We start from the raw sequence: 25,205 nt of genomic DNA, 5'->3' as shown, positions 1-25,205 counted from the left end.
CTGTCAGAGAGTGAGCAACATCTGGTTGTGATTTTTACAGCAGCAGCAATAAATTAGAAAAATGTATGTCTGTGATTTTGCCAACTTGTATCACATGCATCATACATTTAGAACCACTGCATGAGCTGCGTTTATTTTTAAAACCCTCAACTTAACTCAGTGTCAGTCTGCAAAAACACAGAAAAGAGATGATTAAGTTGCAAGCACTTCAGTAGAAACAAGCAGATACCTGTATGCGCTTCATCAACTATAATAATAGTTGAAATCTATAATTAGTACATCAGAAACAAGTATTGAGGCTGTTGTCTTCATTTAGTCTTTTTTTTGTTCCTGTTGCTGAAAGACTGTGGGGCGATGACAATGGAAGCCCACTTTCATGACAAACATTAAGTTTTAATTAACCCTTGGTGGATTATTCACAGCTCCACAAATAATAAATGAAAGCAAGTGTCTTGTGGTTTTGAACTAATGGCTGCTGGATTCCTCGTGCCTGACGGGGCTCAAGTGAAGGCGCGGTGACTCACGCGTCGTGAGGTGCAAAATCTTATTTTGACCAGCTGAGTCACAGGTTGTCATGCGGGTTGAACGCAAAAGGTCAGAGAAGACATCGAGGCAAAAAAATTAAAAAATTGCGACGCTTGTTTTACTTCCAATGTGATGGATCTGACATCGGAGCCAGGGCAACACCGGGGCTTGTACATACAAGCTCTCCTCACTCAGAAGAAACTGTTCCGAGGAGACAAATCAATCAGCCGTGGTCTGCCCGCAGCAGGCCTTCACGCTGAGGACGTGGGTGTCGCTGTGAAGTGCTCATTCCCGCCCACTAATGCATGGATCAACTTGACTCATTCTTATTACACCCGTCTCTTTTGCAGTGTCTGCAGTGTCGCCAAGGAAAGAAAAAAAAAAACTAGCTGAATGCAATGCAAATGAGCTGAAATATCTTGCCTGGGATCTGCATACATTTCCACGCTCCTCCCCTGCTCTTACCAGGCTTTATGTGCACATGTGTCCTGCATATCAATGATCATGCACAACAGTGTTTTTTTTGTTCTGCGTTGACTTTGCAGCAGAGATGTGCTTTCTGACTGTCCATGCAGCTGTCGAGCTCACGCTGAATTATCACACAGAGACAAGATGCATGCATACACACTTCATGTATTTCTTTTTTTATGATTTTTTTTTTTTTTTTTCTGGAGCTTTACAGCTGTCAGCCTCTCCGCCGACTGATCAATCAGTTCCCGACTGTTGAAAAATTTATTTTGTTATTCAAGATCGGCTTTTTGCTCTCCTTCCTCCTTCTTGTCTAAGCACAGTGTAAATCATTACAGGCGTGCAGAAGGAGAGAAAGAGAAGGATGGGGAAAGAAGAAAAAGAGAGGTCAGTGAAACTAAGAAGGGGGGGAAAAGGAAGAGAAGAGGTGACATTCAGCAGCGGGAGAAAAAAGCAAAGAGAAGAATTGATGGGAGAGAGGTCTGACTGTCTCGGGTGGAGAGGGGGAGAGAAGGTCGATGGGATGAGGCCCCTTCGCTCGGCAAATTACCGCTCAGCTAGTCGCTGGTATTTCCCAATAATTTGCAGCCTCGGGGGAGAGTGAGATCGTTAGTGATTGTAGTAGATAGATATGAGGGGGGAAAGATATTGCTGTGGACTTTTCTCTGGATTTTAGTGCGAGATCCATAAAGAGGGAGCGCAAAGTAGAAAGAGTCAGGGTCAGCGTTATGAGCTGACCATGACCGAGGATGGCCAATGATCTGGCATCTCCTGTGCAGTTAATACGCTTCCACAAATGACACTTGGTAGGATAATTATCATCTTTCCTGGAAAATAGCTGAGAGGATTTTTTATGAGGTGTGTAGTTTTCCTATTGGACATGTTTTCTTGTGAATCAACCTTGTACGTGCATAAGTTAGTGTATGGATGGACAGACAGTACTCAATAACACATATTAAAATCTGACTCTTTTGCAGTTTTCAAACTTCTTTTTTGGTTAAATATCTACTCATTTTATTAGGAAACTTGAAACGGCCCCCAAAAAAGTGTAAAACTTTGCCATAAACCAGTAAATATGTCACAAATGTAATTAGTTTCTACTATCATTTGTATGGAGTTCCCTTCACTGAGCAGATGTGAACACCTAAACTTCATTTTCCATTTTAAAATATAACTAAAAACAACACATGTGACATGCCTATTTGGAGAAATAAAGCAACCGCTTTAAACTGCAATTATGCTATTGTAATTACTTCAGTAATTACAGCAATTATTTCCTTAAAGTTCCGCTGCGCCTTCAAAGACTTGGCTCAAAGCAGCATTATTTTAGCATGAGAAGGGACATTAAATTATCTTTTGCTTCTAATCAGTTGGAAAAAGTGGGACATGGTGAATGCGAAAGCCTTCCAGGCCAGGCTATAAATATGCAGCTCCGTCATTCTCATTTTGGAGCGGCGCACCTGTTGACAGGCTGTTTCTCTCTCACACAACTGAGGGTGGAACAAATTGAAACAATGCCGTCTGCTCTCCAGGTCAGACTGCACTTCGTTCACTTTAGCTCGCTTCAAGCTAAGTGGTGCTCTTAACCTTAATTTGTTTACTTCTAAATTATTTCTCTCTGATTTTTGTCTCCCACTAAATACACTTTCATAGATTTCTGACCAGGTGTTATTAAAATAGCAAACATTGATCTATTTAAGAGAATGAGCTTGTGCATTTGAATAGCAACTCAAGCCGTGTGCGTTATCTTTTTCTGCCGCACCACAACGCAGAACTCATTGCTGTCCAAAGAAGGTCGACATGTTTTCATCCCACATGTGAGCAATGTGTCGATACTGTGGCCACAGTGGGTTCTGTCCCCGCTGAGACTAAGAGCTCGTGTCCAGAGAGTGACAGAGTGTCCATCTGCTCAAATTCATCGAACATGGTGACAGGCGGCTCGCTCTGTGACTGGTCCACGTCTGTTTGAGGACAGATGCCTGCAGTGCTTCACAAAGAGATGAATGTCAGCTAATATGTAGGTCAACTCGAAGGGAGCCGGCATGTCAGAGCGATGTGTGAGCGATTACGTTCATGTGACAGATTATTTATCTCGGCTTGTGTTAGACCAATCTGCATTTGTGTCACCAAATGTTTATTCATTGACGCAGGTTACCTAGAGTTCGCAGTGCCTTGTAAAAGTAGTCAAGATGATTTGACCACTTTTTGAATTTTGTGTTGTGTAACATGAATTTTAATGGGCTTTTTTCATTATTATTATTATTTTTTTAATTTATTACTGACCAAGTCAAAGTAGTGCACCATGTTGTGGATGATTACATTTTAAACACAACACATAAGCACCACGTCACAGAAAAGTGTGGTAATTGTCTACTTAAAAAAATGTATGTTGACAAAGTGACAACTAATATAATTTAGTTGATGTTAATTAAGAACGTCAATAACTCCTGAGGTGGAAGTGTATGGCAATTAAAACCAAGAAGTTCCCATTACAGAATACAGTTTGTGCTTGTGACTGGAAAACTTTGAAAGATCCACGTTCTCTCCGCATGCTCACAGCACAGGTACAAAACACACACACACATTTAAAAATCTCTCTGCAAACAAGAACATAAAAATGAGCCCCGAGATGTGCGAACAGCTGAGCTGGCTGCAGCACATCGGTGTGCATCCCCGGTCCCTAATGTGTGCTTGCGTGTTTTGTCACCCCGAGCCTGACTCAGCCCGTCCGCCTCACTGCACCGGGATGCGACTCACAAAGCTGCAAATCTCAACTCATTTCTTCAGTGGAAAATGTAATCAGCTCACATAGTGGGGTTACTCTCTCCTGGAAAATTTGTTTCACTGTCTCATAGATATCTGCAGACCTGGAAAGACGGTGGGATTTTAATAAGTGTAACTCTGCTGGAGCAGAATTAAAGTACAAGTCCACAGTGTGTGCATGTGTGTGTGGGTGTGTGTGTGCGCGGGTGCGTCCACGTGTGTGTGTTTGTGTGGTCATGTCTGCACAGCTTGATGTCTTCTTGTTTGTTGTGATGCTTGCGTTATGCTGTGTTTTCTGGCGGAGGCCTGAGCCGCTCTCCTTACAGGCGGGATGGCATGCTACTGAGACATATGGTACCGACAGAGGAAGTGAACGCTGCCATGCCCTTGAACATAACAGGAAATCTCTTCCTTATTGCCTTTTCTTTATCCCCTCTTCTCATGTCATCTGTTGCCCGTCTGTGACCACCTCTCATCTATATTTTTTCTGTGCTTTCTTTTATTTGAACACATCGAGCCAATGTGTTCAAATAACTAAAACGAGATATTTGTGTTATTTTAAGATATCATGAAAGTTTCTTGCAAACAAATGGAGCTCCCCTTATAATCTGGACTTGGTTGGAGTGTCCTGCTGCTGAGTTTCTGACTTTTGACCAATGATCACGCGAGGCTTAACCCTCATTAAGCCCGTCTTCTCTGTAGAAGCCGATTATTTTTACTGCCATTAGTCAAGTCACAGCTGGACGTTTGACCAAACAAACGCCTTTTTCCATCTCTTTCCTTTTGCTCTGTGATGAGGCACCAAAACGTTGCATCTCAGAAAATGAGAGGAAAAAAAAACATTAAATAGGTGGATTTTAAAATATAGGATCAAAAACAGTATTTTCAGTGCATAAATATGACCTTATGAGCTACACAGATAGTTGTTCAAAGCTGTACTATGTTACTTTTTAAAAAATATGTGTTAAAACCGTCACAATGTCATGACAAAAAATATGAGATGGATAAGTTGTTAAAAGATGGAAATCATCCACCTCCTTCCAGTGCCCCTGCTGCCATCTGCAAAAATGCACTGCTCACAGTCAAAAACGAGCAAGAAGAGCCAGGATGGAGGTCAAGCCCGCTCGTTTACGAATCACTCAATATGCGAATGGCCGAGACGTAGCTTACAGTTCCAGGAAAACTGTTTTTTTGGAAGCCCTGCTAACTGGCCTAAGCATTCATGGCAGGCTGCATTGTGGTGAACTAGCCTTAAGGTAGCAGAGCGCAAGAGGGAGGGTGGGTGAAGCAGGTACCCCAGGGTGATTGACAGTACTAAGACTCTCCTCCAGGCTCTGACTAGTTCTTTCTGACAGAGCGATGGACTGGAACTTCATGCTGCCCGAAGTCCCGAGTCTGTTTGTTGCTGTTTGTCCACTGTGTTTTATTAAATACAAAGTCGTCATAAAAAATTAAAACTCGAAAGTTGGTGCCGGGTTTTAAAAACAGTATTACACTGCAGTTCCTTAAAATATTCACAGGTACATAGTATCCCTCTTTTGTTTGGATCATGTAATAGTCAAATTACCTGAGAGAAGAACTTTGGGATTTCTATAGCTGTAAAGCAAAATAGTGAGAGAAACATGCTTCAACAGTATCCCTCTGTGTACCTTGATCTTTCACCAGCAGCATGTGTCAATCTCTCTTGCTTTTTCAACGTTCTGTTTAGTCAACAAGCCGCCATCTCACCTGTCTGCTCAATTTGCTTTCTGTTTACCAATAACTTGTTATTCATCTTCCCAACAACTCTAACCGGATGATCTCCTGTTCTTCCCGCTGTCACTTTGGTCGACTGCCTGCATCCTATCAGGCATCATGTTTCCGCCACCATTATCCGTTTTTGTCTCCCCGCCTGTCATTTTTAACAGCGGGGTGATTGACTTGACTCTCGGCGCGGACTTTGTCCGCGTGCCACTGCCGGATGACAGGATGACACATTTCCGTTGGTCCCGCAGTATGATATTTTTGTCACGTTGTTCTGTCTTGCCGCAAGATCAGTTTCTTTCCTCCGTTGTGCAGAGGTGATTGCAGTCATCACTCATGAGCATCTGCCGAGTTTTCATCAACTGATCGTACTGGGTGCCTTTCCCCCTTGCGGGATCGCGGATGCGTTCAACAGAAAAATCAAGAGCACAGCAGGGATCTCCCAAACATCTTTAAGTCGACGGCGGCTGGGTCAGGATGTGGCTGGGTTGTCAAATATCAATGGTGTCAGTGGGCGCAGAAGGGATTAGTCACAGAGGTCAGGATTATTAGTCTTGATGGATTATTGGACTGAAATAATCCAAAGCATTAGAAGATGGTAATTACAGGTCAAAGTTGGGATAAATCTGTAGATTAGCTTCATGGTGCAGAGAATGCATGAAGTTCAGATTATGCTTAGATTTAGATTTATTTCTAAGCTGTGAGTGCATGGTTTTTATTCTGTCAACATTGCTACGTCTACCACTAACCCTAACTCAACGAGACAGTCATATTTTCCAGGAACAAGACTTGCCCTAATTGTACAGCTCATAAATATTATTATATTGCCAATAAAAATAAAGAACTGTTTGTGATGTTTTCATCGAATGCTTCCCTGCACATGAGAGTGCTGCTGCTTACTTGTGTAAATCATGACAGAGAAAGCCTGATATCACAGTACGCTACACAGACGTGCTGCGCGGCTTTAGGTTATTATAAATCGTTCTCTGACTAATTCCTGGCATTGAACCCTTTCTCCCAGATTTAACTTCTCTTCGGCTCTTAACTGAACTCAGAAGGTTTAGTATTCCAGCACAGCACCCATCGACAATCCCTCTGAGAAGCTGATACAATACCATGCAATGATTTTTATGCAAAGAGACACTCATGTTTAAAAATTAGGACAACCCATAATCTTTTTTCTGCCATTATTAGAAAATTCCCACCGTAAGGCCTATTCTGTCTTTATTCACTTCTGAAAAGAAGTGATGGTGATGGAAAAGTTAAGAAGCTTTACCTCTCACGTTAGTCCTCAGATTTACAATTTTTTGGGTTACGTTCAAAAGTCCAGTACTGGTTCAGCCTTTACTCTTTTATTTTTTTTCTTCAAGCAAACTCTAATATATGTATGCATGTTTTAATTATGAGATTTCCTTTATTTAAGGGTCTAAATTTTACTTCACCAGGCAACACTCAAAAACTTGGTCATTTACAAAACTCCTATCTTCTATCCAACAACAGAACAGCTGTATAAAAATAAGTAGATTTTATTATAATACATTTCTTGGCTTAAAAAGAGGTTCTAAGTTGCTGAGCCTTAATTATATATATTTCAAAATATATCCAGTCCTTTACAGACACAACAAAACTCCTTTCGATTACTGATACCTGGAGTTAGTAGGTAAAGTATTGAAAAACTGAAAGCAGAAAAATAAAATATGAAGCAAAGTGATGGAGAATCAGAGTATTGAATGACTCTAAGAGTCAGTGAGTGCATTTATACACATCTGGGCGAAAAACGAATCAACATTTATGATCCTAACATCACTGCAGATACTTTATGATCTTTAAACATCAAGCAGCTGAAATTGAGGATGAAGGTAGCTCAGCCATGGAAATATGGCGAGGAGCTCCATTATCCAGGATGAGCTCAGAGAACACACACTGCATCTGATTAGGACGCCGCCTGGCAACCTCTGTTCCCTGAGTGGACTTCATGGCAGACCCAGAATGTACTGGAGAGACTAAATTTGCCTTTGGGGCTGGAAACATCTTGGAAATGTACAGAATGAGCTGCAGCATTTTGCTGAGGAAAAGACTTGGATCTGGCTGACCTGCTGGTAGCAATTTTGACCACCATAACAGAAGAACACACTTTAAAATATATTCCCTCGCTTTTGTTGCATAAGTGGTTCGTAACTGCTTATCACAGTGATAGTTATGAGTATACTATGTCTTAATCTTTAAAGCTGAAGAAATGAAAATAAGGCAGATGACATCATGTTCTGTCATCCAAACAATCTTGGTAATCATGACTATTTCATTCGAACGTCTAAAATATGTTCAACTTTTTGAATACAACTATTTTTACCCTTCCTGACTGAGTTCAGAGTATGGATCACACTCACATTGCAATCCCACACACACACATCAAAGTAAATGAGAGTGTTGGCATCCATTTATAATTAAAGGCAAAATAACAAGGCAGAATTTGACATTTTATGAACTTGTAATTATTACGACTGTACTTAACTCTGAATTTAGAGAGTTCAGAATAAGAAAATGAAGGTTCACCGGTTTGGTTTTAAGAAAAGTGACATCCACTAATCAATTATTAGTGTGATCTCAGTTTATTTTGAAAAATTAAAAGCAAACTTGTACCTACAAACTGAAGCTCAGGTTTAAGCAAAAGTATCATATTTGTAGATGAATATAATCAGTGGAATAGATGCTGCTGTTTTCTAGCTGATTTTCCCTCTACTATGTAAAATGTAAAATGTTCCATTTCGCTGGAACATTTTAAATTTTAACAGCAGGTTATCTTACTTCACTTCCACCATCAATTCATGTATGAATACTTAAAAGAAAATTTGAAGCCTCCCCTAGTGGCTTGTCATCTCTCTGCAGCATGTCAGTCTTTGCGTTTCATAACTTGTTAAAGAGATTAGTGGCTGTCACATTATCGAAATGCAGGAATACTGATAAGAGGAAGTTGATGTCTCAAGGAATTCTTCCATCACTTAGATTGGGATGGCGTATGATTTAGACTGTCTACCTCCTTACTGTCACATTATGCAGTCTTTTCGAGCCGGGTTTTTAAACACTTTCAGTCGGTTTTTCATTTCTTCCTCATGAAAACGGGTGCAGGCCTCTTTCTTCTGATAATGGTGGAGCAGCTTGTGCAGTGATATGCTGTTTTCATCCGGCCCACCCAGCCGTGAGAGCGCAGCCTTTGATTCAGACGACACTCGTGATCCATATCAATTGCAGCTCCTTGATTAGCGCAAATCACAGGAGCTCTTTCAACGACGCAGCCTTCTCTTCGCCACCTGTGCTGCAAACATTGAGGGACTGAAGCATAAACAGCAACACTGGATCTTAAAGTGCTGCAATTGGAGAATGCTGACTGTGCAGAAAGGGGAAGACTTCAGGGAGGAGACGAGGCAGTTTAGCTGGGTACTGCATTCGGCATTGTTGCGTATGATCAATTTGGGCCCAGAAAATACTGTTTTCACCACTAAGAGGAAACAACCCCCTGACCACCTGCTGCAAAGCGTTCTAGACCAGCATTGAGCCGCCCACTTTCTGAACTATTGAGCAGCTAATGGTTCCCGATATGGGAACCATTAGCTGGAGAGATGGAGCCAGCAGAGTTCAGACTGTTAAAAAACCCAGTTCAAGTGAGTGTTTGAATGACGGATAGTTGAGTAAGGTTGAACTAAGCTCTTAAATAGGGAGTTCCTTCCCTTTCATGCCCCTGAATTGAATACAAATAACCAGGAAAATGCTCTGAATGTCCAGTTTTGTTAGCACTTAGTGGCTAAACACAGATAAAGTATTAATATAGCTATTTCCTGCAATAGGAAACTGTGGTTGTTCACAAACAAATCCTTATGTACAGTGCTTTGGACTTAAAAGATTGTTTAAATGGTAAAACGTTAGATTCTTATTGTTCGCTGAAACTCCCATTCCAATTACTAAGGAGAATCAAAAAAAGAGTTAATACTGATTTCTAATACTGATTTCTAATTCAGTCAAACTTAAAGCAGTACTTAATCTACATAGCAAGAGGTCTGTCTACATAACAAGCTTGAGAATTAATCTAACAAATCTTAATTGATTTAGAACTAATTTGTCTCCCCAACAAAACTCTTCAGTACAATCCTGGATCTTTAAGAAAACACGCTCATATTGACGTTGTTGCATTACTATATTTGTTCCATTTTTTTTTCATTTTTTACCGTTCGCCATTTTAGTTTCATCATTTGTTGAGCGTTACTATCATGGCGAGTTTGTCGTTAATGTAGACAGAAATGTGTGCATTTGTTCCTCACATGTGCAGCATCTTGACGTTCAGATAACGCTAGAGCTGGACGATTATTTTAAAACCTATAAGCCTTATATAGCAGGTATTTATAAATGATAACTAAGACTGGACCCCTTGGCTGTTTTGTCGATATTCGAGTGGTGCCCTGACTAAGTGATTTTGATCCAAATGACTAATTTTATTAATAATCATCCTAAGCAACTTTTCATAGTTACTGATAGCAAAAACTGGACTCCTATCACACAAAATGGCGGTGACTGCGTCATGCTGTGGGGATGCATGTATTCAGCAGGAAAAGCTTCTGACATTGAGAAGTTTAAGTAGGTTAGATTCAGATTAATGCTAGAATAGATTTTTATTTGTAAAACTTGTAGAAAGCCATGGAAAATATTTTTTCCACTTCACAGTTTTACACTACTTTGTATTGGGATATTGCATAATATTCAAATATGTTTGGTGGTGATGTGACAAAATGTCAAAAAGTTTAATGCACATGTCTCAAGACTCTGCATCTCTAATTTTAAAACCACCAGTTGGGGTGAGGGGGGGTTTGTCACCTATGTGTGCAAGTCTGTGTCTTGATTCGTGTCTGTGCAACTCCTCTTCTCATAACTGCAATTTCTTTTCAGTCTCACAGCTGAATTGAATTTATAGGCCGATTCCAACCTGAATGCCAGGTGTGTGTGCATGTGTGTGTGTGTGCAGGCCAGGCCTCAGTGAGGAGGCATGCGACGTTTCTTCGTCAAACCTCTGACAGATCCCCCCAGCAGATTGTAATGGTTGGAGGCAGAACATGCTTTGACTCTCCTCCCTCCCAGAGCCTGATTCTCTGAGCTGTTTGGATCCAGCTCTGCAGTCGCCGTTCAGTATGAACAGACTTTGTGCTCATGTGTTTCATCGAAAATCATAAGAAACTGGAGCTTCAGACTGAAGGTAGATTTCTTTGTTTCAATAAATATGTGCATCATTGAGGCAAATATAAAGATTTAAATTAGTTCATTGTATCTCTTTTAAAAGCACCAGTTGACTCCTTCCATCATTTGTATTGTCCTGTTTTTTACTACGCGGTCCAATTTACAGGCTTTTTTTGTCCTTCTGTCAAATACCTACTTTCCAAGAAACTTAGTAATACTATACTTCTGACATTGAGACCTGACATTAAACATGTTGCATGGTATTTTGTTATAAGTCACAAAATAGGAAGAAGAGCAACACAGTTTTTCACAAAACCTTTTTTAAATGGTCTGAAGGCTGGGGTTGTTAACCTTACAGACAGCTAAAGTCTGTAGAACAATTGCAGCGGTATGTGCTGTCTGTGCTTTGGGAATTTGGCCTATCGCTGCAGTGCAGAGCTGCAGTCGTTTCAGACCAGTTGCACTCCGGTATTCAACAGTGAAATCTTCTGCATATCATTATGAGGATACTAATTAATCACCTTTCTAAATTTCACCCATTCTGTCACAAATTTGCCTGGGTGTTTTATTTTTGTGCTTCTGTTGTTATGGAAATGACTGAAACTCCCGAATTCAGTGACCTGAGTGTGTCTAAATTACTGTTGTGAGAAATAAAATCTAAATGAGTAGGTGCAAAGTCACACAGGACCTACATCAATGGGTTACACCAAATGTACATGATGACAACAAAAAGAAAACTCTATATGCACAAAGTTAATCATGCATCTCGATGTTCGTCTGAAAAATTTAGAAAATCTATTGAAGCAAAGGATGAAAGGATGACTGCTCAAGTACAAAAACAGCAGGAGTCCCAGGAGTGAGCTGCCACTTTCTTTTGTCAGGAAAGTTTCTGTTGCTTTCTTACTTATATTCTCTTTGTGCAGTTAAAATCTCCCTCCACCAGCCTAACCTTCTTGAGGCTTGATATGGTGTTGTAGCATGAAGATCGAGACTAGCCTCAAACACACACGTTCACGCACACACCCACACGCACACGCACACACCCACACACACAACCCCCCCCCCACACACACACACACACATATTTAAGGCCTCTCACCACCCACAGACATCCTGGAGAGTGCTAACATTGTGCTCCCAGGTTCAGTTCTGTAAAAGTGTTCCTCAGAGAGCATTCTGCTTGATTCCTCGAGATGAAGGTTTGAAAAAACATATGGATTAAAAGGATGAGGAGCCAAATATTTTTTGTAAAGATGTAAAATTGGGATTGATTTTAGATTAAAAAAAATTATATACAAATATATATATATAGGAGCTCTATTTATGAAAGGATCTGGCCTCATTCTGTTTACTCAGGAGGTCAGAAATGGGATCTTATTCCTCATCAGTTCATCTGACTATAACCGAGTATATTCTGCTGTGAAGCTTTTAGGTTTGAATCAGTACCTCTCATTATAAGCTGTAAATGCCAGAGTCAGAGTTTCTCACTACAAATCATCTCAGTTCAGTCTGAATTTTTTCTTCTTTTTTTTTTCTCCGCCACACTTCTCATCTCTCTTGCAGCAGTCCACGGTCTAAGAAATTAATTCACACCACTAGAATAATTTCCTTTTGCCTTCTGTGAGCAAGGATATCTTCCTCTGGCGTTTCTGCTTTTTAATCCCCCTGACTGTCCGGCTATATCACCCATGACTTCCTACGTTGTTTCACTTCCCGTGCGTGTGTATAAACGAGCATTTGTCCTTGCTCTTCCTTGCAGGATTTGTGTGTTGTTGTTTCTTGTATCCGTTGCAGGAGGAAGGCAACATGATGATAGCTGGAGGGGTTATAATAAGATGTGACAGCCTCTTGAGGGCGACCTAGCAGGTGTGATACAGAAATAGTCCCCACATGTTGTTGTTGTTCTTTGTTGTGTAACTAATTTTTAATTTTAAAAGATATTTTTGTTCAACCTAGCTAATCTTACTATCATTGCATGAATCACACCTTCCCAGCGTCTAATTATTTAACTTTAAAAGTCATAAAAAGAGATAATTTTTTATGTACATCTATGATGGTTTACCAAAAAAAGTGAAAGTAGCTCACTTTGAAATGAAATTGTTGAAATTGTTGTATTTCAACAATGAAATTCAATAATTTCATTGTTGAATTAAGCTGCCAAAATGCAAAAAATGACATGCTTGGAAAAGGTCACTGCAGGTTTTAACAGACATCCAACTTGGGGAAGCTAAATGTTGCAACCACACTCCTTGCAGTGATCAGTTCTGCTTGGCATCGTTACTTTTAAGCAGGTGTTTCAGGGAATAAAACACCTTTTGATTTTGACATAATGAGCTTTCACCTCGGAAACCTAAATAGATTAATTATGGAATAAACTGACTGAAAGGAAATAACTTCATAACTTCTTTTCAATCATTTGATTTGAAGCTGTTGGTGGATTCAAACTAAACAATGCAACAAAACCTTGAATGCCAAACCTGACTATTTGGACCAGCTCATTTCTTTGGGACAGATGCTTAATTTTAGATAAACTAAGGGTTTATTAAACTGAATGCTTAAAACTCAAGCATTGTCTCCCTTTATGATTCTCTGAAAGCTCGGCAACAACTTTTTCAGAAAAGTAGTGCAGAAACAGTGCTGAATTTTAATATGCAGTTGTTTGTGAGAATATTCCTCTAATCTATATGTAGTTTGTCGGTGCCCTGTATAAATCACAGCTGCAGTTATGTCTCTCATTATTACTCAGTTTTATCTCTTTATCTTTCCTTATCTGCTTCATGTAGGAGGAGCTCTCCAGAGCTCAATGGTTTCCTCTCACTTCTGAGCTCAGAAACCCTCAGCCTCTCATAACACATGTGTCCTTTGCCTGACCTCTCACGCCTGCTTTACTTCTATATTTTCAAGAGTGATTCAAAAACACACACCCACACAATCCACTTGTATCTTTTCTGACGCACAGGTGGCAAGAACCTGCTCTCAGATGCAAATTGTCATATATTTAACAAAGACTTTCTTGCATGGATGATAATAAATTGTAGCCATTTGCTGGTTTAATAAAGCAGATATATAATGATGGAGGATGTATTTGTGGTCTATAATGAAGATTAATTAGGAACACTGAAGGGGAATACTTTTAATAGATTTGAACATAAGGTGCAGCTTTAAAAGGTAACAGAAACTTGTTGACCCAGGATTATACCAACAAAGTGCAAATGGCTTTACCAAAATCAACAATTTAATCAAAGCGACACATTAAAGGCTGGTTCTGCGCTTTCATTATTATTGCTGCTCTGGATGCCATACATGTTGGCAGTGGATTAGGAGACTAAATTGTCCATTAATCACTGCGCTTGTGGGTCCAGTCACCACATCTCCAAATTGCTCTACAATGCTTTATAGCTTTACAACTAAGTTTTAGATCTGTATCAGCCATCCGTTGTCTATGCCGGCTTATCTGTGCAGAATCATCGAAGGGCCGGAGTCTATCTTCAGTTTTCTTTGGGGAAGTTGGAGTATCTTGGCAGAGTTAGCATGAACAATAGTTGGTGCTCAACAATGTTGATCCACAGCAGAACAGATCACAGTGCCATAGCAAACTGTTTCAAAACATTTTCAGAAAAAACTGATTTATTATATTAAATCAACTGTAAATATAGTGTTTAAAAGAGTAAGATATTAGTGCACGTAGTTACCTCACCATTAATTTCTGTGTGTTCATATTTTGGGTAAAAATGACTTCATGACATCTACACATTTGATTTTATATTTTCATCAAAAGGTGATGAACCTTATTGTGTGTAGAAAACCAACACAAATATGACAAACTAAAAGCACAAATGAATCAGTTGAATCTCGTTTTTGATTTAGGGAAATGACTCGATGAAAGAGGAAAGAAATAAAATTTTGAGCCATTTTTTTTTTTTGGTACACACACCGCACATCCTGGTGAGCATAATTGTTCTAGTTGTTTAGAGCAAGAAAGAAAAAACAGTGTGAGAGTCCTAAAGTTCTGCCGCAGAATGAGATCTGCAGCACACAGTTGTAAGCACCTCATATCTCTGCCAATAACCACTCAGCAGGGATGCTGCCAATTTTACAAAACAAAGAGCCACCAACTGTTCATTATGTAAAGAGTGACTTGGTGCCATGTTTTCTGTCACTTCTTTTCAGTTTGGTGTTTTAAATTACAGTTCACAGCCTCTCTAACTCAACCAATCAGTAATTAAGTATCTGTACAGTTTCCTCATTGTACCTTTTCAGATTCGACGTTTCTTCTTCCGGATTCAGGCGACAGTTTTAACTTATGATGATCGTCTAATGGCAATCACTTTTAGAGTATGCGAGAGTTGTCCTTCACTTCTGGCTCCACGACCATTTTTAACATACAGCAGCAGGTTGTTAATTAGTTCAGCACACTATACACTCCATCATTTGAATCGCTAATATTTCCCTGTGAAAGAAGCAACCCCACACAGTTCAACAGTTGATCAGCAGATGGACTGCATTTTATTGCCACGTGTCTTGTGCTGTTGGCCACCCATAATGCGTTCGGAGCAGCAGCAGTGAGCTGATCAGGCATATTCAGAGGACATGTTATTCGTCTCCGCTATAGATGCTTAAACTTCTGATGAATATTTTTAGCATTTTGGTTTGACACGAGGAGGGCCGACTGCCAAGACTCCGGCCCTGCCATGAATAGGATGCCCACTTTCACTAACGCCCACACTTCCCTTAACAGTTTGTTCTTTAAATGTTGAGAATCTGAGAAAAACACCTACACTTTCGACCTTACAGAGGTCCACCGCAGAAAGCTGTTTAAAAAAAAAAACCCTGAAGGATAACACTTGCTTTCATCAATTGGACATACTTGAATATTTCAGCATATTGTAGGAACAATATGCTGAAATTGGATTGCCACATATATTTCTATACATAAAGTGGTAGAATAACAAAAAGAGTGTGTTTTAGAGTTAGTCTCTTCAAGTTTAGACATTTACTTATGACACCTTGCTTAGGAAAGCCTAATAAGTGGAATAAGTAATTCACAAGATTTTCAATAGTTAGAGGTACATAAATATACATATCTGGTCAGTTTAACCCAAGCAAATAGCAACAAGCCCACCTCAATCATCTCATCAAACTGCCTGGATCTAACGACTTACCAGATGGTTTTCCTTCCACTGAGTCCTGATAATTAGCCGTAGTATCAAGCCAGTTTTCTGAGAGATCAGTCCTTTTTTGCTTCCTGTGTCTCATCTTTTGTTTTTATTTGTTTTTACCTCTGACACCATAGTGAGTGCTCAGAAACAAACTCCAAAACAAACTGTTCAGGAAACGACTGAACTGCTTCCAGGATGACACATCAGCAGATCCGTGCAGGACTTCATGACATGCAGTGAAGGTAATTCTGCCAGTCCATTCAAGTGGACCGACAGGATGTATCTAATAGTTGTTGAACAGTGCTCTTGAGAATTGGACTTGGAAACTCTTAGTTTAGTCAGATTTAATGTTAGATATTGACAACAAGATTCTTGTATAGTATATGTAAATATCTGGTTTCAGCTGTATATTACCAAGGTTTATTTGGTTGCAATCTGTATTTTTAAGTCAAGTTTAACTCATGTTTCAAGTTTTAGTGGCATAATTTAGTGTATCCCTCAAAAAAGGGATTTTATCTCAAGGGATTTCCTGGTATAAATAACATAAATAATGGTTAAATTAAATAGTGCAAAGCAACACATATAATTGTTTGATCATTTGCTGAGTTATTGTTCACTGAAAACAAGTTTCTTTCTGTGTTTTTCAGCATCATTTTGTTGTAAATCCACAGATTCTGTGTGATATGTGAGCACAAAATAAACTGGCTCAGATGAGTGAGGTTCATGTTTGACGGGGGAGAGATTCGAGGATTTTTGAAAATCACTGTCCCCGAATGAACTGGATTAAAGTTGTTTGTGATAACACTGTTTGGAGACAGAAGATCTCTCATCTTTTTGGTCTCCCTTCACACAGAGAAACATGAATTATCTCTGTCATCTGTTCGTGGTGAAGTAAGCCCTTGTCACCAACACTTCCTTTGTTTTCCCATTCCTGGCAGTCAGTGATGGGTTTACATAAGCTGCGGCGCTTTAGTCACTGAGCTGTGCCGTCATCGAGACACCTGCTGTGGCGACTTGACTGACCGAGTCCTGCTGGGTCAGCACGAGGCCCGAGTCCTGCACCAGGTCAGAAAAATAGCACAGGCACAGTGGGGGGAAACGATGATTACTGCCTGATAAACAGGGCTTTTTACAGCGCATTGCAAAATGCTCAATGGTTTTTTTTAGAATCAGAGGTCTCCTACAGCCTTTCACAAATTGTCTTTGTTTACCATGCTGCATTTGCATAATCTATCTTCTCATCACAAAAACACAATGTTTTCTCTCTTGACCAAATAGTGTTTGTCTCATTTGGCCCAAAAACTTTGTTTCACAGGTCTGTGTTACTTGCAGGACTTCTGATAAACTGAAGACATGACTTCTTATGCCTTTTCTTTCAACAATTGCTAGTTTTCCCAAAATTCAATAAATACCAAAATCCATTGGCTTTTCTATCAGCACATGTTTCCAGTTCAGCTATTAATTTAGGCATTTGGCTCCTTGAGTGATTATTGGTCTTCTTTCTTATTCAGTCAGTATAACTAGACAACCATATAATGTTGGGTTTGAACATGAAATTTCTACAAGTAGAATCCGTTCACTGACAATGTGAGGTTTGGAGGCAATTTGTTTCACTGGATTTGAAATTTAGGAGTATCGCTCAAAAGTCGATGAACACACATGCCGACCTTGTGTATTTTTATTTTTGAAAGAAAAAAATTGAAAGCAATTCATTGTTGTCCTTTTGCTTCATACCTTTGCACCATTTTATATCGGTCTCTCACTTAAAATCCTGATGAAATGAGGTTTAGGGTTATGACATAAAAATGCTTGTTTAAGGCATTGTAGCTATTTGTGAAGTCTGAATAAAGCGGAATAAATGTGTAAAATAAAGCATTGCACAAACCCAAGTGAACATACATCTACACATGCTTTATTCTTCTCCAACAGAGAAGGACTGAAGTTTGTCCCACAGTAATTTGGCTGCCTTGGCGCCTTGGCAAAGGTTTCAGGGTATTGGTTTCATCTAGAACTTATTGCAGAGAGGAACCCCTGAAATTCCTTGAATTTATCATTGCAGTCTGAGGCAAGTATTCTCTACTCTAAGCCAGCGTCTTCGTCTGTATATTCATCAAGTCATCCATTATTTGTTTCAGAGCTCTAGTTATGAAACTGCTCCTTCAAGCAATAAAAAACAAACAGAGAAATTGATGGGCGCTGAGCAGAAAGCCGGCACAACTAAGGAAAATCAATGCTGTTATGGAGACAGGAGCTCAGTGCTCTGTCTCTCTCCGTATTAATTCCTCCGTTGTAATTGCTAACCCCTCCTTTCAATTCACATCGGCCATCCTGCCCCTGCCCTGCAGCCGCCCACCAGCTGCTATCGGGCAGAATACGCCCACAGGACTTTCCTCAGTTCCTTGGCTTCCCTTTAGAGATTGGTGCAGGTCCTCGGGTTACCAGGCTGCTCTTTTCCCTGAGCAGGAGACAATCGGGAGTCCCATGTGAACAGGCTTACATTTAGAGATGGGACTTAATGGTCCTACTTTACTTCAGCTAAACTCATCACTTTTATCTCTCTTCTGTTTTTGCTTACATTTAAAAAACACATTTTTCTTCAATAGGATTATTTTGAATGTTTTGACTAGAGATGCAGAGAGATCAAATAATGACTGAAATTTAATGATTATCTAAAGCAGCTGAAAACTCAAAAATCCAATCTTTTGTCACTCAGTGAACACACCATGCTGAGGTACTAACAGGTTTTATCTATAATCAATGTTGGCTGTCGTCATAAAAACACCATCCTAGAATTGGTTTTCTTTTTTTGCAGCATGCAGCAGATTAAACCAGGTGTCAGAAACGTTTCTAAGGATCGATCTACATTGACATGCTCGTTATGGAGTTGTTGCACATTTGGCAAATCCCCTGGCAAATCCCACAGATTTTCCATTTAAAATCTTTCTCAGCACTGTTTTACATCCTGAGCTGTTGATGCAAGACTAAAACAGTAAAGTGCACATCACCAGTTTGACAGTATTTCTTATAATTAAAACAACAAAAAATAGTCAATAATTATTAATATTGACTGATATGAGACTCTTATATCATGATACAATTTTCAGCAATATCATCCAGCACGAAGACAATATTTATCAATGTTTTTCACACCAAACTCTGAAACCAACTTCTTGAATTTTCAACGAAAATCACGATTTATACAGCCAGGAAACGTGCCATTGTCTAGTTATGCTAATTGTAGCCTCAGGATTTTTAGCCAGTTGCATCCAGAGTCATTTTTCTGCTACTATTGGAACATCTGATTCAGTTGAAGAGTCAGAGATGGTGCACTGTGTGACTTTGTTTAAATGAGTGGTTGTTGGAGCCACTGCAGCTGTTTCATCACACTGAATGGATCTACCCATTTACCTCTGACTCCAACAGGGCATGTTTGTGCAAACAGCCGCCATTAACTGGATGTTTTTGTTTGGAAACCCCAGCAGATGCTCAGTGTGAGCTAGTCATCTTCACATGCTTGAGCATGTGAGGTTGCTTCTATTTAAAGTATGGTTGATTTGTAGACATGCAATTGAAAGGGTTTACCTAATAAAGTAAGATTCACAAAAATAAGTTCCTGAAGATATTTTAAACCTCCAAATCATTTTTGTTCTACATAAGCCTTATGCAAACTCTTACTGATTTCTCACAATAAGGAAACTAGAATGAAACTTTGGATTCTTATTTTTCTAAGACAGAAACTTGAATAGTTTCAAATTCTATTGATAGATAGTTTTTTTTTAATCAGAAACAAATTTCTGACCCATTTTATTTCTTGATAAAGATAAAGACTATATGTGTTTCGAGCACAATCAATTACTCCAATACGACTAAATGTCAGTATCCCCGTAAGTCGTTTCCAACGTTCTGCACTGCTTCACCTTTCAAACTTTGTCAGCTCCTTCTCCACCTGCTTCCCCTCCTACACATGATCTCTTTTTCCTGTGTCAGCCCTGGGGGACATCATCAAGAGCATCGCCTGTCTCCTTTAAAATGCCTTTTTGGGGCTCCAGGTGTGTGCTGGCTCTTCCTTGCCCTGCAGTCATTGATTTCTCCCCTTCCCTCCTTTTATGTATAAATTTAACTCACCTGTTTTTTATCTTGTCTCTGAGGAATGGTGCAGAAGGTTATGATGGTTATCGTTTTAAGTGGAGGAGTCCAGATGAAGGGTTTTATTTGCTCTTGTAAGCTTATAAGTTTATAGGCATTTATCTTTCAACTTTTATATTAAGTGACTCTCAGATATTGGTTTACATTTATTTGAATAGACTCAAGGTGAAGAGGTTTATAATTGAAGTCAGAGCAGAAAATCCTTGCAGTCAGCAGTGAGGATAGAATAACTTTCCCCTGACAAAGTTTTTACTTTTAGAACTTTAGCTGTTGTTAAGAGTTGAGCTAAAGTTGAAGGCTTCTCATTGATTGGTTTGGTTAGCTTGAGCTTCTGCTAATTAGTTTGCTCAATTTCTGATTCTGATTTCTGATTCTGGTTCAGGAAATGCAGAGCTAAAGCACAAAATACAGCTCTGGAAAAAATACAGACACTACTGCAGAGAACCGCACCAAAACCCTCACGGTTATTCCACCAAATACTGATTACTGAAATCTTCCTTAATTAAGACATTAGTCTTATTATTATTGCATTATTAGAGATCTGAAAGTACAGCATTTTTTTTTTGTTGTCGTTGTTATTTTGACCATTTCTTGTTTTCTGCAATAAATGCTCAATTTTTGCATGGGCTTTCAGAGACATGATGTTAGTAGTTCACAGAATAAAAGAACAATGTACCTTTTACTCAAACGTATACCTATAAAGAATAAAATCAGAGAAACTGATCTTTTTAAGTGCTCTCAGATTTTTTTTTCCAGAACTGTATATGGTCCACTTCATCAACACGTCATCCTTCTATAAACAGGGTGAAAAATCATATTATTGAGGGTGCAATCGTCAATTTGATATGAGAAATTATTCCTGAAATTAGAGATCTCAAATACCCTTCATATTATGAGAATTAATTTGATATATTTTCATTTCTTCCTCATCCAGACTTTAAAAGTCAGGTTGCAGTTCAAATCTTTAAAATACTTTAAAGTATTTTAGTTTATTTTAAAATATAGTTTTAAAAATTAAACTATATTTCTCACTAACAATAAATCAGAACTAAATGGTGTTAACTCTGCTTATATTATCAACATGTTTGCATTTGCTGTACACAAAAAAAAGACAAATTAAAATTTTAGTCTTTATGACAAATATATTGGGTAGCTTTAATATGGTTTGCTGGATTTTTGGCTCATTCCTTCTGACAAAACTGATGTAACTGTGTCGGGGTTGCAGGCCGTCTTGTTAAGCTCTGCCCAGAAATTATTCATGGTACCAAGTCAGTACACAACATTGATCCTGTTGTCTTGAAACTTCTTTGCAGCTATAATGGTGGAGTAATCAGGTTATTGTGCGTTCAAAGTTATTTGTGCTGATCTTCTTTGTGGATTCGCATCAGTTGAATTTATCTTTGTGGGATTGTTGGGTCACACTGTTGTGAATAAATGTTTTATTATTATTAATTCTTCTCTCCCAAAAGAATAAAATGGATTTTTCAGAAATGTTTCAATTTGGAATTATGTTACTGCAATCAAAAGTGAAACTACTTCAAAGCTTTATAAACACCTCTCCCCAGGGGCGAAGCTAAATGTTGACTCATTTATTATAGGACTCCAGGATGAAAAATGTCAATATGTGAGTGAATTTAGCTTAGAATTATTGTGACTTTGTGAAAAACCTCAGCGGCCTCAAGGACTTTGACACAACCAGAGCATTTAACACTGCTGTGCTTTATTTATTATTGTAAATTAGCATTAAGTATAAGGGTCAAAACTCTGCCGCATAAAACACATCATCGAGTCATAGTCTTTATCTTCAATCTGTTAAACAGTTCACAGTGAACTCTTCGTCTCTGATGTTGTGGCTCTCTGGGAGTTTTATTTATTTTTTATTTTTTACAGGAGGCTGGTGCAGTCGAAGATGGTAAAGTCTGGGAATGAAGGGATATTGATGAACTTCCCCCATATGCCCAAGACAAAGACAAACATTTCTAAGTAGCAAATCAAATTATTCAGCCAAATTGTGTTCCCATTCTTTTGAGGTCTAACTCTTTGTTTTCTTTGTTGCAAAGTTTCCATAAGGCCAGTAAAATAACAAAATAATTTAAAACTCATGAGTCAAGAGATTTAACTACCAAGAGGAATCGCTGAGTGATTTGTGATAATTGACTCCTGAAATGTGGAGCAGGAAAGTTTAGATCGCAATAAAGGTTATTTGGTAATTTTCAACCTTTTCTCACAGAGACATTTAGAATATTGGATTTAATGAGCATTTAACAGGGGAGTTCCTGTGAAAGTTCCTCTTAAACTTTGGACTTTACTTGAAAAACACCGGCTCTCCTTCTGGACCTGGTACAGAAGGTGCTGAGTGTTTCTCAGGATTGGCTCTGCAATATTGATGAAATACTTTTCACCTTCCTCTTGAAAATATGTGTTTTAATTCAAACTTTCAGACTTTCTCCACTTTAAGTGTCGTTTTTCAATTTCTCCTGTTAATCTTTTTAAAAACATACAAATCTGAGCTTCCCTGAAAACTGCTTTAAAATAATACCATTTATGTAGTTTTCCTCATTTAAACGCTAATTTTATGAATTCAGTCAAACATGAAAATAAATAACACTGAATATATAATTATAAATATATCATAAATATTTTAATCAGGTGTCCTCAATATTTAATTGTTTCACTTTGCAAAAATACACAAAATGGAATTTTAAAGAAAACATTAAAGAGTAAGTTAGGTTTTCAGTGAGTGATGTTTATATTTTATACAAGGAGCTTAGCCTTTCCATGCTACATAAAATAGCTACATATTAAATATGCCTGCAATGTTGCATATCCTCAGGACAGTAGCTGTTTCTCACTTGTGCTCGTGTTTAGTTTCCTTTTTGAACACTCACTTATGAGTACAACTACATAGCATTAAGCTATTTAAAAGTTGCAGCTTCAGAGGCTCTAAAAATATATGCCTTCAAAATGTGACATAAGCATAATACAACCATTACACACACGTACACGCACACAGTTCTGGCTGAGCAGCTACGATAAGCCAGAGGATTAAAAGAGCACTAAAATGTCTCTGATGGACAGACAGTTATATAACACGTAGAAATGCTGACCAAGAGGTCCAGCTCAGTGTTTGTCCGTTTATGAATGTGTCTGCCTTAATGCGTCTCAGGCATCACATCTGTTTGACGCTTATCTGTTTGCTTATGAATCTCCATCATAAAAAATGCGAAGAAAAGTGATTTAAAGTTCCTGCCGCAGTGCGAGTATTAAGTTTGTGGCTGTATCACGGTGCACTTTTCTTTTGGAGTGCAGCAGTTTTGTGCATGCAAATTTAATAACCCAACTCTCCTGTTGTCTTGGCTGCCTGAATGAATTGATTCCTTACAGCAGAGGAGTCGGCAAAAGTCTGCAGCACGACGCTTCTACAGGGTGAACTCCCCCTGCAGGACAAAGTCTGACCTGTGGAGAAAAGAGCTTTCAGCCTTCATATAGTGCTCCTGTCAGAGGAGGGTTTTGTAACAGAGGGGCTAAGGAAAGTTGAGGGAGATTCCATAAAGATGTGACACATATCCACCACAGGTTATTACACAAAGAGCTCATGAGAAGTATGGAAGTTAAAGTAAAAAGAAGACCCTGACTTCAGCTAAGACTCATCAGGCTCTCTGCTTACCTTCTGTTTGCCATTTAAACCTAATTTTCAGACGTTTTCTGCATGTGAAATTGTGTTCCAGCATTGTTACTTAACTCTATTTTGCTTTTTGTATGTGCTGTTATTGTATATTTTATCAACTAAAATGCAAATAGAATAAGTCTTTAAGTAATAATGAAGATTTCAAGGGGGAGTTTGTATCATTTGCGGAAATTATTTAGTAAATGCTGCTCAGTTGGAGGCACATCTGTGGACGTATTTGAGGGCAGCACCTGAAAAGATGCTGCTTCCTTATGTGACAGCATGGCTAAATGAAAAGAAACCACCAAAATATCTGACAATTTTAACCTCCACAAGCCTAGTTTACTGTATGGTATGATCTCTAGGTTCCTGGAAGTGCCATGTTCATCCATTCATCAATTCAGCTTTCATGTCGCTCACGAGGAAAACAGTTCAAAGTCCCAAAGATGGACAGGTTTTGGTTTCTTCATTCCAGAACAAAACCAAAACACCTTATGAAGATTTTGACTGAAGGTGACGAAGAGGTATGATCCACAGTGAGTCTCTAACTCACTTTTACTTAAACACCTTCCTCAACTGAAAACCTCAACTATGAAGTATAACAGCGCCAGCATCGTTTTGTGGTGTCATGAGGAAAGAACACAAAATAACAAAGTCTCAAGACACGAGCCAGGAAGTCTGAGTGCAGGCACAAATGGGTCTTCCATTTGCACACTGACTCTAAAATTTGTTGAAAAGTGGCTCAAGGGCGACAATGTTAGCAGCTTGCAGTGGACAACTGTTTAATATTAGTCTTGTGATAAAATTAAGGGTAGAGCTGAAAAGGCAGCTTTTCAACCCGACTCAGAATCACATTTACTAATGGGAGAAATGGGTCAAAAGCTGTAATGCAAAGCTCTTAGAGTTTGACCCAAGTTATTTGATTTGAAACGTCATTCTAACAAATGCTAAATAAATGTAGGAAAACTGTTCAAAAGTACAACTGTTATGCAGTTTCTGCAAATATCTGGTTTCAACTGTATATTCACTGCTATGAAGGTAACATCAGCTTTGTTACTCACACAGATTTTTTAAACCCAATTCAGAACAGGATATATTTCCACAGATATAAAACAAAGCTGAGCAGCTCTTGTTCAGTGGAGGCTTCATCATGGCAACAAATCGTAAAGAGACGCCATGTTCTCCACTAAGGAATAAGCTGTCAGGGGTTTTTGGCCCAACAGCCAGAATAATGAGGAGTCTTTTTGCCCGCTGTTATTTAGGGAATCTGGTCCGATCTGGGCTGACCAAGATCCAGCCCAAATGCTAAACCAGCACAGAAAAGTAGAGCTGTAGTTATACCCCTGGCATCTGCTACCTATCGATAAATTATACCATCCATTTTGGGCAAACTTTACCGACAGCGTCATCATCAGCAGCACTGTTTTCGATGCTGTAACAGCCTTCTTTTCATAAATTTCCCATGTTTCCTTTCAGCTGTTTTCATTTAATGAATGACTCTGTTTTTTTTCCCT

The sequence above is a fragment of the Poeciliopsis prolifica genome, unplaced genomic scaffold (genome assembly GCF_027474105.1).
Source record: "Poeciliopsis prolifica strain line A6 unplaced genomic scaffold, Auburn_PproV2 SCAFFOLD010, whole genome shotgun sequence".
NCBI lineage: Eukaryota > Metazoa > Chordata > Actinopteri > Cyprinodontiformes > Poeciliidae > Poeciliopsis > Poeciliopsis prolifica.
This window is presented reverse-complemented; position numbering follows the sequence as displayed.